Consider the following 12212-nt stretch of genomic DNA (forward strand, 5'->3'; position numbering starts at 1 on the left):
CTTCCGGATCCCACCGCTGCCACCAATGTAACCGGTTATTTTCTTGCCCGGTGCGGGATTCGATACGGGGTGTACTGCACCACAAGGCGACGTCGCTAACCGCTCGGCTAAAGGGTCAGACCCGTTAGCTAGGGGCTAACGTGTCTTATTAGTAGTTTACATTAGCACTAGCTCAGCCTCGTCGGCAGATGCGGCAAACTTTGTCTCTGTTTACCGGCGTGGGGAGGCTCGCAAGAGAAAGCCACCGGTCGTGTGGCCTGGTCCGCAGTCACCTGTCCCAAGTGCAAACCAGTTTCCACCCCTCGACACACCTGTTGGTAGTCGGACTGGCCAGCGTGCCTCTACCACTCCTGTCGACAGAGTAAAGCAACGCACGCTCGTGATAGGAGACTCCATTACCCGCGATATCAAATTAGCTTCGCCAGCCTTGGTTCACCGTTTACCCGGGGCCAGAGTCTCCGATATAGAGGATAATCTTACGACGCTGGTGTAATCCCCTATCATATTACAATAGTTCATTTACATTTATGGGTACTTATGCTTAATTCGGTACTGTCATTTTAAGAGACCGTGATCCTACGTCAGGCTTGCTGGGCGGTAGTCTTCTGCATTACATTCTATGCGAGCTGGCAGATCACCAGTCGTTACCGTGATTGCAAGCCTGAACATTTTTATTTCTTATATTAGCGAACTGGTGTTTGGACACGGCCCACAACCTAGACATTAAGGTTACATCTTCCCGCTATTTGACTTTGGGACCGGATGTGGTCAGCAGATTCATCCGTCCTAAATCGTCCATCATTGACTGCGTAGCACCTCCTGTTGGCGAACTCGATGAACTGTGAGCCAGGAAACACTTCACGGATTTATTCAAGTAAAACTTCCAGTTAAGGGCCCCAACAAGATGTCTCCTTTTGTTTATTATTTTGTTTATTTGTGTATTTTGCACAATAGGGGTATTGCAGCGCTGCAACTTATCAGTGTATAATTTGTACTTGTATTTTGCATCTATATATATATATATATATATATATAATTTTTTTTTGTATTTGCGAACCATTATATTAATATTGGTACATACTGTTATTCCCTATCTACGTCTATCTAAAGTATAATTCCATGCAACTCTACTTACCTTGTGCCTCGTCCAGATTATTCACACACAGTCAACTCATACCTGACCTTGAGGTAAAGTTCTATCCTTATTAAAGAAGGGTTACACTGGCATCACGGAGGAAGAAAGGGATGCCAGGCACTCAGCACCATTACTTTCAGCAACATTGTTTTTCATGTCGGCACCAATAATGCTAGCATGAAGCAATATGAGATCACAAAAGCCAGCCTAGTCAGAACGCTTGAGTTGACCAGAAAGATGTGTCGGCATCGATTAATTGTCTCTGATCCCTTACCCGTATGGAGTAATGATGAGCTGTACAGTGGGCTCACCTCAATGAACCGCTGGCTGGCTCATTACTGTAATAAGCAGGGATTCAGCTTTGTTGATAACTGCCTTTCTTTCTGGGGCTGCCTTCACCCGCTGAAAGTGGACGGCATGTTTACCTTTAGTTTGACACTAGGGGCTTCATTCAGCATTAATTCATTCATTCAGCACGTTACAGGCGATTAGAGCGCATGCTAGGTTTAAATCTAGCGCATTTGTGGAGTCAACTAATTTGGTTAATGTGTAGTCAGGGAATTTCTCATAGTATAGTTTATCAGACTGACAGCTTGGTCTATAAGGCGGCACGGCAGGGCGCCCGGGTAGCGTAGCAGTCTATTCCGTTGCCTACCAACACAGGGGTCGGCGGTTCGAATCCCCGTGTTACCCCCGGCTTGGTAGGGCGTCTCTACAGACACAACTGGCCGTGTCTGTGGGTGGGAAGCCGGATGTGAAGAGTAGGGTAATTGGCCAAGTACAATTGGGGAGAAAAAGGGGGAGAAAAAAAGGTGGCCCAGTGGTTACCACTGTTTTCTAACAGTAAGAAGGTCCTCAGTTCGAACCCCAGGCCATCCCAGGCCCTTTCTGTGTCGAGTTTGCATGCTTCAGTTTCCTCCCACCATCAAAAATACATGCATGTTAGGGTTAATACTCTTGTCTCTGTCCCCAACCAAGGCAATGGAAAGAAGAACTGGAGTCCCCGGGTGCTGCAGCCGCCCACTGCTCCTATACAACAGGATGGGTGAAATGCAGAAGAAAAATGTAATTGTAACCGAACAACTGTCTACTACTACTTTCGGCTGCTCCCGTTAGGGGTCGCCACAGCGGATCATCCGTTTCCATTTCTTCCTGTCTTCTGCGTCTTCCTCTGTCACACCAGCCACCTGCATGTCTTCCCTCACCACATCCATAAACCTCCTCTTTGGCCTTCCTCTTCTCCTCTTCCCTGGCAACTCCATATTCAGTATCTTTCTCCCAATATAACCAGCATCTCTCCTCCACACATGTCGAAGCCATATCAATCTTGCCTCTCTTGCTTTGTCTCCAAACCGTCCAACCTGAGCGGTCCCTCTAATATAATCGTTTCTAATCCTGTCCTTCTTCGTTACTCCCAGTGAAAATCTTAGCATCTTCAACTCTGCCACCTCCAGCTCCACCTCCTGTATTTTCGTCAGTGCCACTGTCTCCAAACCATATAACATACGTAGCTGATCTCACAATCTTGTAAACCTTCCCTTTAACTCTTGCTGGTTCCCTTCTATCGCAAATCACTCCTGACACTCTTCTCCACCCACTCCACCCTGCCTGCACTCTCTTCTTCACCTCTCTCCTGCACTCCCCGTTACTTTGGACAGTTGACCCCAAGTATTTAAACTCAAATGCCTTTGTCACCTCTACTCCTTGCATCCTGACCATTCCACTGTCCTCCCTCTCATTCACGCATAGGTATTCCGTCTTGCTCCTACTGATTTTCATTCCTCTTCTCTCCAGTGCATACCTCCACCTCTCCAGGCTCTCCTCAACCTGCACCCTACTCTCGCTACAGATCACAATGTCATCCGCGAACATCATCGTCCATGGAGACTCCTGCCTGATCTGGTCCGTCAACCTGTCCATCACCATTGCAAACAAGAAAGGGCTCAGAGCTGATCCTTGATGTAATCCCACCTCCACCTTGAACCCATCTGTCATTCCAACCATACACCTCACCATTGTCACACTTCCCTCATACATATCCCGCACCACTCCTACATACTTCTCTGAAACTCCTGACTTCCTCATACAATACCACACCTCCTCTCTCGGCACCCTGTCGTATGCTTCCTCTAAATCTACAGACACAATGCAACTCTTTCTGGCCTTCTCTATACTTCTCAATCAACATTCTCAGAGCAAACATCGCATCTGTGGTGCTCTTTCGTGGCATGAAACCATACTGCTGCTCGCTGATCATCACCTCTCCTCTTAACCTAGCTTCTATCACTCTTTCCCATATCTTCATGCTGTGGCTGATCAACTTTATACCTCTGTAGTTGTTACAGTTCTGCACATCGCCCTTGTTCTTGAAAATTGGTACCAGTATGCTTCTTCTCCACTCCTCAGGCATCCTCTCACTTTCCAAGATTGTGCTAAACAATCTAGTTAAAAACTCCACTGCCATCTCTCCTAAACATCTCCATGCCTCCACAGGTATGTCATCAGGACCAACTGCCTTTCCACTCTTCATCCTCTTCGTAGCTGCCCTCACTTCCTCCTCGTTGATCCACTGCACTTCCTGATTCACTATCCCTACATCATCCAACCTTCTCTCTCTCTCATTTTCTTCATTCATCAGCCCCTCAAAGTACGCCTTCCACCTTCTTAGCACACTCTCCTCACTTGTCAACACATTTCCATCTCTATACTTGATCGCCCTAACTTGCTGCACATCCTTTGCAGCTCGGTCCCTCTGTCTAGCCAATCGGTACAAGTCCTTTTCTCCTTCCTTAGTGTCTAACCTGTCACACAACTTACGATACGCCTTTTCCTTTGCCTTTGCCACCTCTCTCTTTGCTTTACGCTGCAACTCCTTGTACTCCTGTCTACTTTCTTCATCTCTCTTACTATCCCACTTCTTCTTTGCCAACCTTTTCCTCTGTATACTTCGCTGTACTTCCTCATTCCACCACCAAGTCTCCTTGTCATCTTTCCTCTGTGCTGATGACACACCAAGTACCTTCCTAGTTGTCTCCCTCACTATTTCTGCAGTGCTTGCCCAACCATCTGGCAACTCTTCACTACCACCCAGTGCCTGTATTAGCTCCTGCCTGAACTCCACACAACAGTCTTCCTTCTTCAACTTCCACCATTTGATCTTCGGCTGTGTCTTCACTCGCTTCCACATCTTGGTCTCCAAAGTCATCCTACAGACCACCATCCGATGCTGCCTAGCTACGTTCTCCCCTGTCACCACCTTGCAGTCTCCAATCCATTTTAGATCGCGCCTTCTACATAAGATATAGTCCACCTGTGTGCACTTTCCTCCACTCTTGTACGTCACCCTGTGTTCCTCCCTCTTCTTGAAATATGTATTCACCACAGCCATTTCCATCCTTTTCGCAAAATCGACCATTATCTGTCCTTCCACATTTCTCTCCTTGACTCCATACCTTCCCATCACCTCCTCATCAGCTCTGTTTCCTTCACCAACATGTCCATTGAAGTCCGCTCCAATCACCACTCTCTCCCCTTAGGGTACCCTCTCCACCGCGTCGTCAAACTCACTCCAGAATTCTTCTTTTCGTCCATCTCACACCCAACTTGCGGGGCATATTCGCTGATAACATTCAGCAGTACACCTTCGATTTCCAGCTTCATACTCATCACCCTGTCTGACACTCTCTTCACCTCCAGCACGCTACTCTTCCTTCAAAATTACCCCTACCCAATTTCTCCTCCCATTCGCACCATGGTAGAAGAGTTTGAACCCACCTCCGATACTCCTCACCTTACTCCCCTTCCACCTGGTCTCTTTCACACACAGTATGCCTACCTTTCTTCTTTCCATCATGTCAGCCAGCTCTCTCCCTTTGCTAGTCATAGTGCCAACATTCAAAGTTCCGACTCTCACCTCCACACACCTACCCTTCCTCCTCTCTAGCTGCCTCTGGACATGCCTTCCCCCTCTCCTTCTCCTTCGCCCAGCAGTAGCACAGTTTCCATCGGCACCCTGCTGGTTAACAGTACCGGTGGCGGTCGTTGGTAACTCGGGCCTCGACCGATCCGGTATGGAAATCTTATTTATGATCCGCATATTTGATTTGGCAATGATTTTACGCTGGATGCCCTTCCTGACGCAACCCTCCCCATTTGTCCGGGCTTGGGATCGGCACTAAGAATGCACTGGCTTGTACATCCTCAGTGGCTGGGTTGTAACCGAACAACTGTACAATCACAAAATAAAGTGGCTTTCCATAGTATTGAGACCGCCTCCATTCCCTGCTGTATTGCGCCCAAGCTCTGCTCTCCTAAATGTGTGAATCACAAACATGGCCCATTTTTTTACAATTTTATTGGGGCAGGGGGCATGAAAGTTTACTTCCTCCAAAGGGGGGTATTACAGCTGTAACAGGGGGCATAACCGAAAAAGTTTGAGCACCACTGTTCTAAACCAACTATTTGCCTACTCGACCATTTATCAGCAAAACTTTTTTAAAAAAAACCTCTGGCCTTTTCTTGGACTTACAATGCCAGACATTGTTAATTTATCACTTACTACTGGCACTTTTCCCATAAGTTTTAAGACAGCTGTGGTCAAACCTCTACTGAAGAAACTGCACCTAAATCCATGGTCTCTTAGTAACTATCGACCAGCTTCTAATCTTCCATTCTTTTCTAAAGTACTAGAGAGAGTTGTGTATCAACAACTTTCAACCCATATAGAAGAAGACTGTCTATATGAACCTTTTCAATCACCTTTTAGGGCCTGTCACTCCACTGAAACTGCTCTGAACAGAACAGTTAATGATGTTCAGAGCATCTACTTGCAATGGACTCTGACTCCACATCTGTACTTCTACTACTGGACCTCAGTGCAGCCTTTGACACCATCGGCCACTGTAGGCTATTATACAGAATAAATTGTAATTTTGGTGTCTGGCTTAGCTTTGTCTTGGCTTAAGTCCTACCTATCTGGAAGAACACAGTTCTATGATGATATTACATTGAAATTCTCTGACACTAAATATGGCCTACCTCAGGGCTCGGTTCTTGGCTCTCTACATTTCTCTCTTTATATTGCACCTCTTGGCCAAATTATACACAGTTATGGAATAAATTGCAATTGCATTGTGGATGATACTCAGCTTTATGTGCATATAAGGGCTTATGATTATCCTCAAATGACTAATTTAAAGGCCTGCTTGACTGCTGTGAAAAATTGGATGTCACTACATTTCCTGCTTTTAAATTCGGATAAAACTGAGATGCTGGTTGTTGGCCCTGCTAGACAAAGACACCAATTTGATCAAGTAACAATAACAATCGGCAACTCTGTGATTTGACAAAGTGTGGCAGCCAAAAATCTTGGTGTCACATTTGATCCCAGCCTTTCCCTTGATAAGATGACCAAAACTGCCATTTTCACTTTTTAAAAAAAATATTTTTATTAAACATTAGCTTAACCTTAAGAAAGGACATGGTATCCCTGAGCCACTGAGTGCTGGAGGAAGCTTTGGAAGACTTCCAGTGGAGAAGAAGGTGGCATCTCGCCAGTAAGGAAGTGAAAGCTAAAACATCTGGGTGAATTGGTAGTAACCTTCTGGGAGCCCAAATATGGCAATATGGGGAGAGACTTTTATAGTTTTTGAAAGTATTCTTTGACATAGTATCACAGTAGCTCTGCCAAAAACAAGATAATAAAGGACAGGAGTAGAACATATTAGTGAGACTGCAGGAAGAAGCATGACATTTATCGCAACTGTCAGTGATATTGGGATAAATTTGTGACAATGAACCCTAAATTGTACTTTGAACTGTATGAGTGTGAGTCGAGCACAAGTTGAGCTTGTGTGAATTTTGATAAGAGCAACGTCCCACCAGTCATCATCCAGGTTCAAGACCAGTTCAAGCTCCCGGGCAGCCTTGACTTTTTGTGGCTGGTGAACTGTCACATGACAGAAGTTTGTTATAGACCTTCAAAATGAGTGACTTTTGGTGGGAATCAGTGCTGAGAAACTCATCCCAGGGTTGACTCAGAGGAAAGGAGGTGAAAATTGGAAACACAGATTTAACGCAGTGCCTAATTTGAAAATAACGAAGGAGATGAGAAGGTGTGGGCTGAAATTCACATGATAAATCTGCAAAACTACGAAAGATACCATTCTTATACAGAGCTTTAAAAAAAATTCAGACCTTTGTCGTGCCATACAGAAAAGTTGGAGTCTATAGATGAGAGTCAAAATAAATCATTCCTCAGTACAGGAGCTAAAGTGAATGCTGAAATAAAATTAAAATGCCTCCTGAACTGATACCAAATTTTGAGGGTGGAACGTACCACTTTGTTATTTGTAAAGCCAGAGGGGCATTTTAGAATAGGGGAGGTAAGCAGAGCTGTTAGGGAAGATGAAACACAGGACTGTGCCTCTAACTTGCACCATGGCAGATCTGTTGAATTAAGCCAAAGGGAAATTTTTTGAATGTGTTTCGCCCAATAATACATCTGGAAATTTGGCAAAATCCACCATTGAATTTGCGTCTTTGAACAATCAATTTACTGATTCTGGGTGCCTTTCCACACAATAAAAAGTCAGAAATGGCTTGATCAATTGTTTGAAATAAAATAAAATAAAATAAAATAAATAAATAAAACGTTTCGGCAGAAATAGAGGGAGACATTGGAACAGAAATAAAAATCTGGGCAAAATATTCATTTTAACTGTGTTAATTATACCAATCAGAGACAGAGGTATACTATTCCATCTTTGAAGGTCAGATTTAATTCTAGACACCAAAGGAGAAGAATTAGCTGAAAAATGTGAGGTTAGTTTCCTGGTTACGTTTATCCCCAGCTACTTAAAGCCGGAGGGACTTAATTTGAAAGGGATATCAGACTGATTGAGTTGTATTGCCAAAGCATTAATATGATAGCATTCACTCTTGGAGATATTTACTTTGCAACCTGAAAATGATCCAAATCTCTGAAAACCGGGGAGAATTGCTGGTATAGAGTGATTTGGATGTCAGACATACAACAGCAAATCATCAGCATAGAGTGAAAGCTTAAGTTCCATGCCCAAACGTGATATCCCAGTGAAAGTGGAAGAAAATCTCAGAAAGATTGACAAGGGCTTCATTGCTAATACGAATAATAGGGGGCGATAAGGGACAGCCTTGGCTGGTGCAACGAGATAAGGCGGAAAAAACTGGGTTGAATGCCATTGGTGGCGATATTAGCTTATTGGAACGTATAAAGGAGCCGTATCCACGAAATAAATACATTTCCCAGCCCAAATTTACTTAATGCAGTAAACAGGTAATCCCCTTCAACTCTGTCGAATGTTTTTTCAGCATCCACTGAGCTCACTACTTCAGGGGTTGTTGTTGAAGTTTTAGAATAGATAATATTTAAGAGGGTCTGGTTTGCTCATCTGAGACAACATTTGGGTGAATATTTTCCAAGCGATGGGCCAAGGCCTTAGCAAGGATCTTAGCATCCATATTTATTAAGGAAAGAGGTCTGTATGAGCTGCAGAGATTTGGGTCGTTGTTTTTTTTTTTTAGAAGCAGACTCATGGAGGCTTGTCTGAAAGGTGGAGGAAGAGAACCATACTGCAGCAATTCGTTATATACAGAATGCAATAGTGGTGCCAGTTTATCTTGAAATCTTCTAAAATATTCAACTGGAAATCCGCCGCGGCCAGGAGCTTTATTATTTTGCATATCATTAATAGCAAGGGTGATTTCCTCAACTGTCCTAGGTAATTCAAGTTCTTTAACAATAACTGGGTTTATCACGGAGAAATTAAGACTATCTAAGAAAGACTGCATGTCAGTGTTGTCAGACGGGGATTCAGATTCATATAAAGAAGAGTAGAAAGCGCAAAATATAGAGATAATGACTGTGGGGTCCCTATGCAGAGTGCCAAGTGAGTCTTTTAACTGAGGGATCATGCACAAAGCTGCCTGTCGACGTAGCTGGTGAGCTAGGAGGCAGCTTGCTTTGTCCCCATGCTCAAAGTATGTGGCGTGAGAGCGTAACAGAAGGCGCTCTGCATCAGTGGTTGAAATGAGATCAAATTCAGTCTGCAATTCAACACATCAGTAAAGATGACACTTCTCTCAGTTCTCCAGATAAGCTTCCTTTCTCTGATAGTGTACCATGTTAGCAATTACTATTTGGGATTATATTTCCCTGTGTTGTGGTTCCACCGCCCCGAGCTGCCTCCCCGGCACGTTCAAACCACTCCCCCAGCTCGGACGTGCCAGAAACATCCGAGCGCTCGGCTCGCGCTCTGAGGAGACGAGCGCTGCGCTGCACCAGGTGTTTGTCATCATCTATCAGGCACACCTGCGGCAATCAGGCAGCCCTCTACAAGAAGCCTCCCAGAACGTCTCTCTGTGCTTCGACGTACTGAACCCTGCGGTAAAGCTCTGACAAAGCCCTCCAGCGTTCCTTGCCCTCTTGCTATTCCGTTTATTCCCAGTGTCTATGTTCGTGTCTCTCTTTTTCCCCTCCCAGGACTCTCCCTCCGCGACTTCCACGGCTCCCCGCGTCTTCCTCGCTCCTCGCCCCCAGCGACCTTCACGTTTTCCCCCGGACCTCTCCAGCGATCTCCCTCCGTGTCTCTCTACCTGGACCCCTCATATTCGGACTTGACTTCCTGGATCTCGGACCCGGACTTCCTCGGACAACCCCTCGCTCGGACGGATTCGGAGTTTGGTAGCCAGGCGCACATCGTCTCAGCAACGCCCACCTGAGACTCACCTGTTATTATCCCCTGTGGCAGTGTTGTTTGTTTTTCTTTGCTGCTTTAAATCGCCCTTCGGGTTATCCCGGTGCTCTGTTATCTGTCTGTCCTTTTGGGTTTCACTACACTGGCCTCTGGTCTTCGTTCGTGATATGTAACACCGTTTGCTTTAGCAATCCTTTTCCCAACTGATAAAGCTAAATTTCTAATGTTGTGGTGATACACAGTTGAGGGTTCGCAAGGGGCTGCTGCTCCTTTAAGGCGGACATTCAGAGTGCTGACTAGGTACTGCTTAGAGTTTCCGGGGTGGAGCCATGTTTGCAGCAGCCTAGCGGTTAGCTGGTTGCCACGAGAGATTGTGCTGTATCGGTGTCGTTTTGTGTGGTGAGTAAACGGGATTGACTCGACTCGATCTGTCCGTCTCCTCATTCCTGCACTCCCACAAAGTTATATTTCATTCATTCCCAACATTTTCCAAAATAGTTAGTTATATTTAGTTAGTTACACCCCTGGTCTTGGGCAGGCTGGGGACTGAGCGCGTGACCTTGATATGTGATTTATGATGTTTGGTTTTTTTCTCCCCTTTATATCTGTCCAAGTCGGAGAGTACTGCTGGCGTCGTCTGTGGCTGCCGCTTCTCCCTCTCGTAGCCCCCCTTCACATCCACCCCTGTATGTCTGGGTTATGTTCGTCTGTCGTCTTGTTTCACTAGAAAAGCGCTATATAAGATTGACTTATTATTATTATATTTGCCTTGCACCGCCATTTTCCCAAACTGGAAGCCAGAAGGAGTCACATGGTGTCTTTGTGGAGTTAGAGAAGCCATATGACAGGGTGATGAGAGAGGAGGCGTGGTATTGTATGAGGAAGTCGGGAGTGGCAGAGAAGGTTTGTAATACATCAGTTATCAGTCGAGTAAACAATAATATGGTTTTAAACATGAGTAGTTCTTGCCAATTTAACTTTACTAGATTCAAATAAAAATAACCTTGTCCTCTTTCATCAAGTCTGCATAATGTGATTGAAACAGATTTCTATACCAACTAACGACAAAAGACTCAACACATTCACCCTGTGCTTTAATGATGTTTATTGTAGCACTTTTAATTTTTATTTATCAACCATAGGTGTGGGAAGATGGCGGCGTGAACTCGCGTTTGCGGCGGCTTCACCCAGTGCCGACTATGCAGTGTCTTTGTCCATGTTTACGTCTAAGTTTGTGTCTCCGTGTGAAGTTGTTTGTTTTCATTTATTTATTTGTTTATTGCTCATCGATTTTTTTTCTCTCCGTTTAATGGCTAGGAGAGCTGGCGCTGGGTCAGCGGAGGGGGCTTACAGCCCTTTCCGTAGCTGTATGGCCCTGCCAGGAGCTGTACACGAGATGAAACACTGAGGCGGTATGACGGCGGCCTTGCCTAGCGTCGACTGTCCAGTGGTTTTGTCTGCGTTTGCGTCATCGTGTGGAGTGCGGGGGAGGTGTGTCGAATGTATCTGGCTGGGAGAGCTGGCGTTGGATCGGCTGAAGGAGCCTGGTGTCACGGGATTAGCAGGGAGAGGACCCAAGTGTAGACGGTGGAGGCCACCACCGGTTCAGACAACACTTTTATTAAAGGAAAATGACAAATAGCAAGTACAGACAGCGGGGAAAGCTGACAACAGATGCAGCACTCTGGCGAACAAAAGTCTCTGTGTGTCTCAGTGTGTGAGTGAGGCGAATCAACAAAGAGCAGAGCAACCAAGGGGCATATATACCCTGTGGAGGCCAATCAGGGAGATTGGGCGCAGGTGAGCAGAACAGGGCAGAAACCGGAGAGCCAATCAGAGAAGGGGGAGGTAAGGGAAGCCGGGGCATCAGGGTCATTCAGGTAAATGGACAAGGATGAACTAAGCCACCAGTCGGGATGGGAAAGCCCAGATCACCGACCATGACAGGACCTCCCCACCTTAAGGGACGGATTCCAGACACCCCAGACCAAAGGACCCAGAGTCCCCAGCAGGATGGACGGAGGGGCCCAGGGGAAGAAGGAATGGGGCCAGGGATCTCAGGCGGACAGGCCAAGGGCTTGGACCAATCGGGAGGGTGACCAGGACGTAGGACCAGGACGCACAGCAACTCCGGTGGACGGGTTGATGGATGACCCTCAGGCCAGTGATGCCAACTGTACCACCATGGCTTGAGGGCCGCTCGGGAAACAAATTTTGGAGGTGGCTGGAGGGCTGCTGAGCCAACAGAATTTGGAGGTGGCGGGACAGCCGCTGGGCAGACATACATCGAAGGCGGCGCGACGGCCAAGGGGTAAACAGATTTCGGAGGCGGTTGGACGGCC

Source organism: Lampris incognitus, chromosome 5, assembly GCF_029633865.1.
Source record: "Lampris incognitus isolate fLamInc1 chromosome 5, fLamInc1.hap2, whole genome shotgun sequence".
Lineage (NCBI taxonomy): Eukaryota > Metazoa > Chordata > Actinopteri > Lampriformes > Lampridae > Lampris > Lampris incognitus.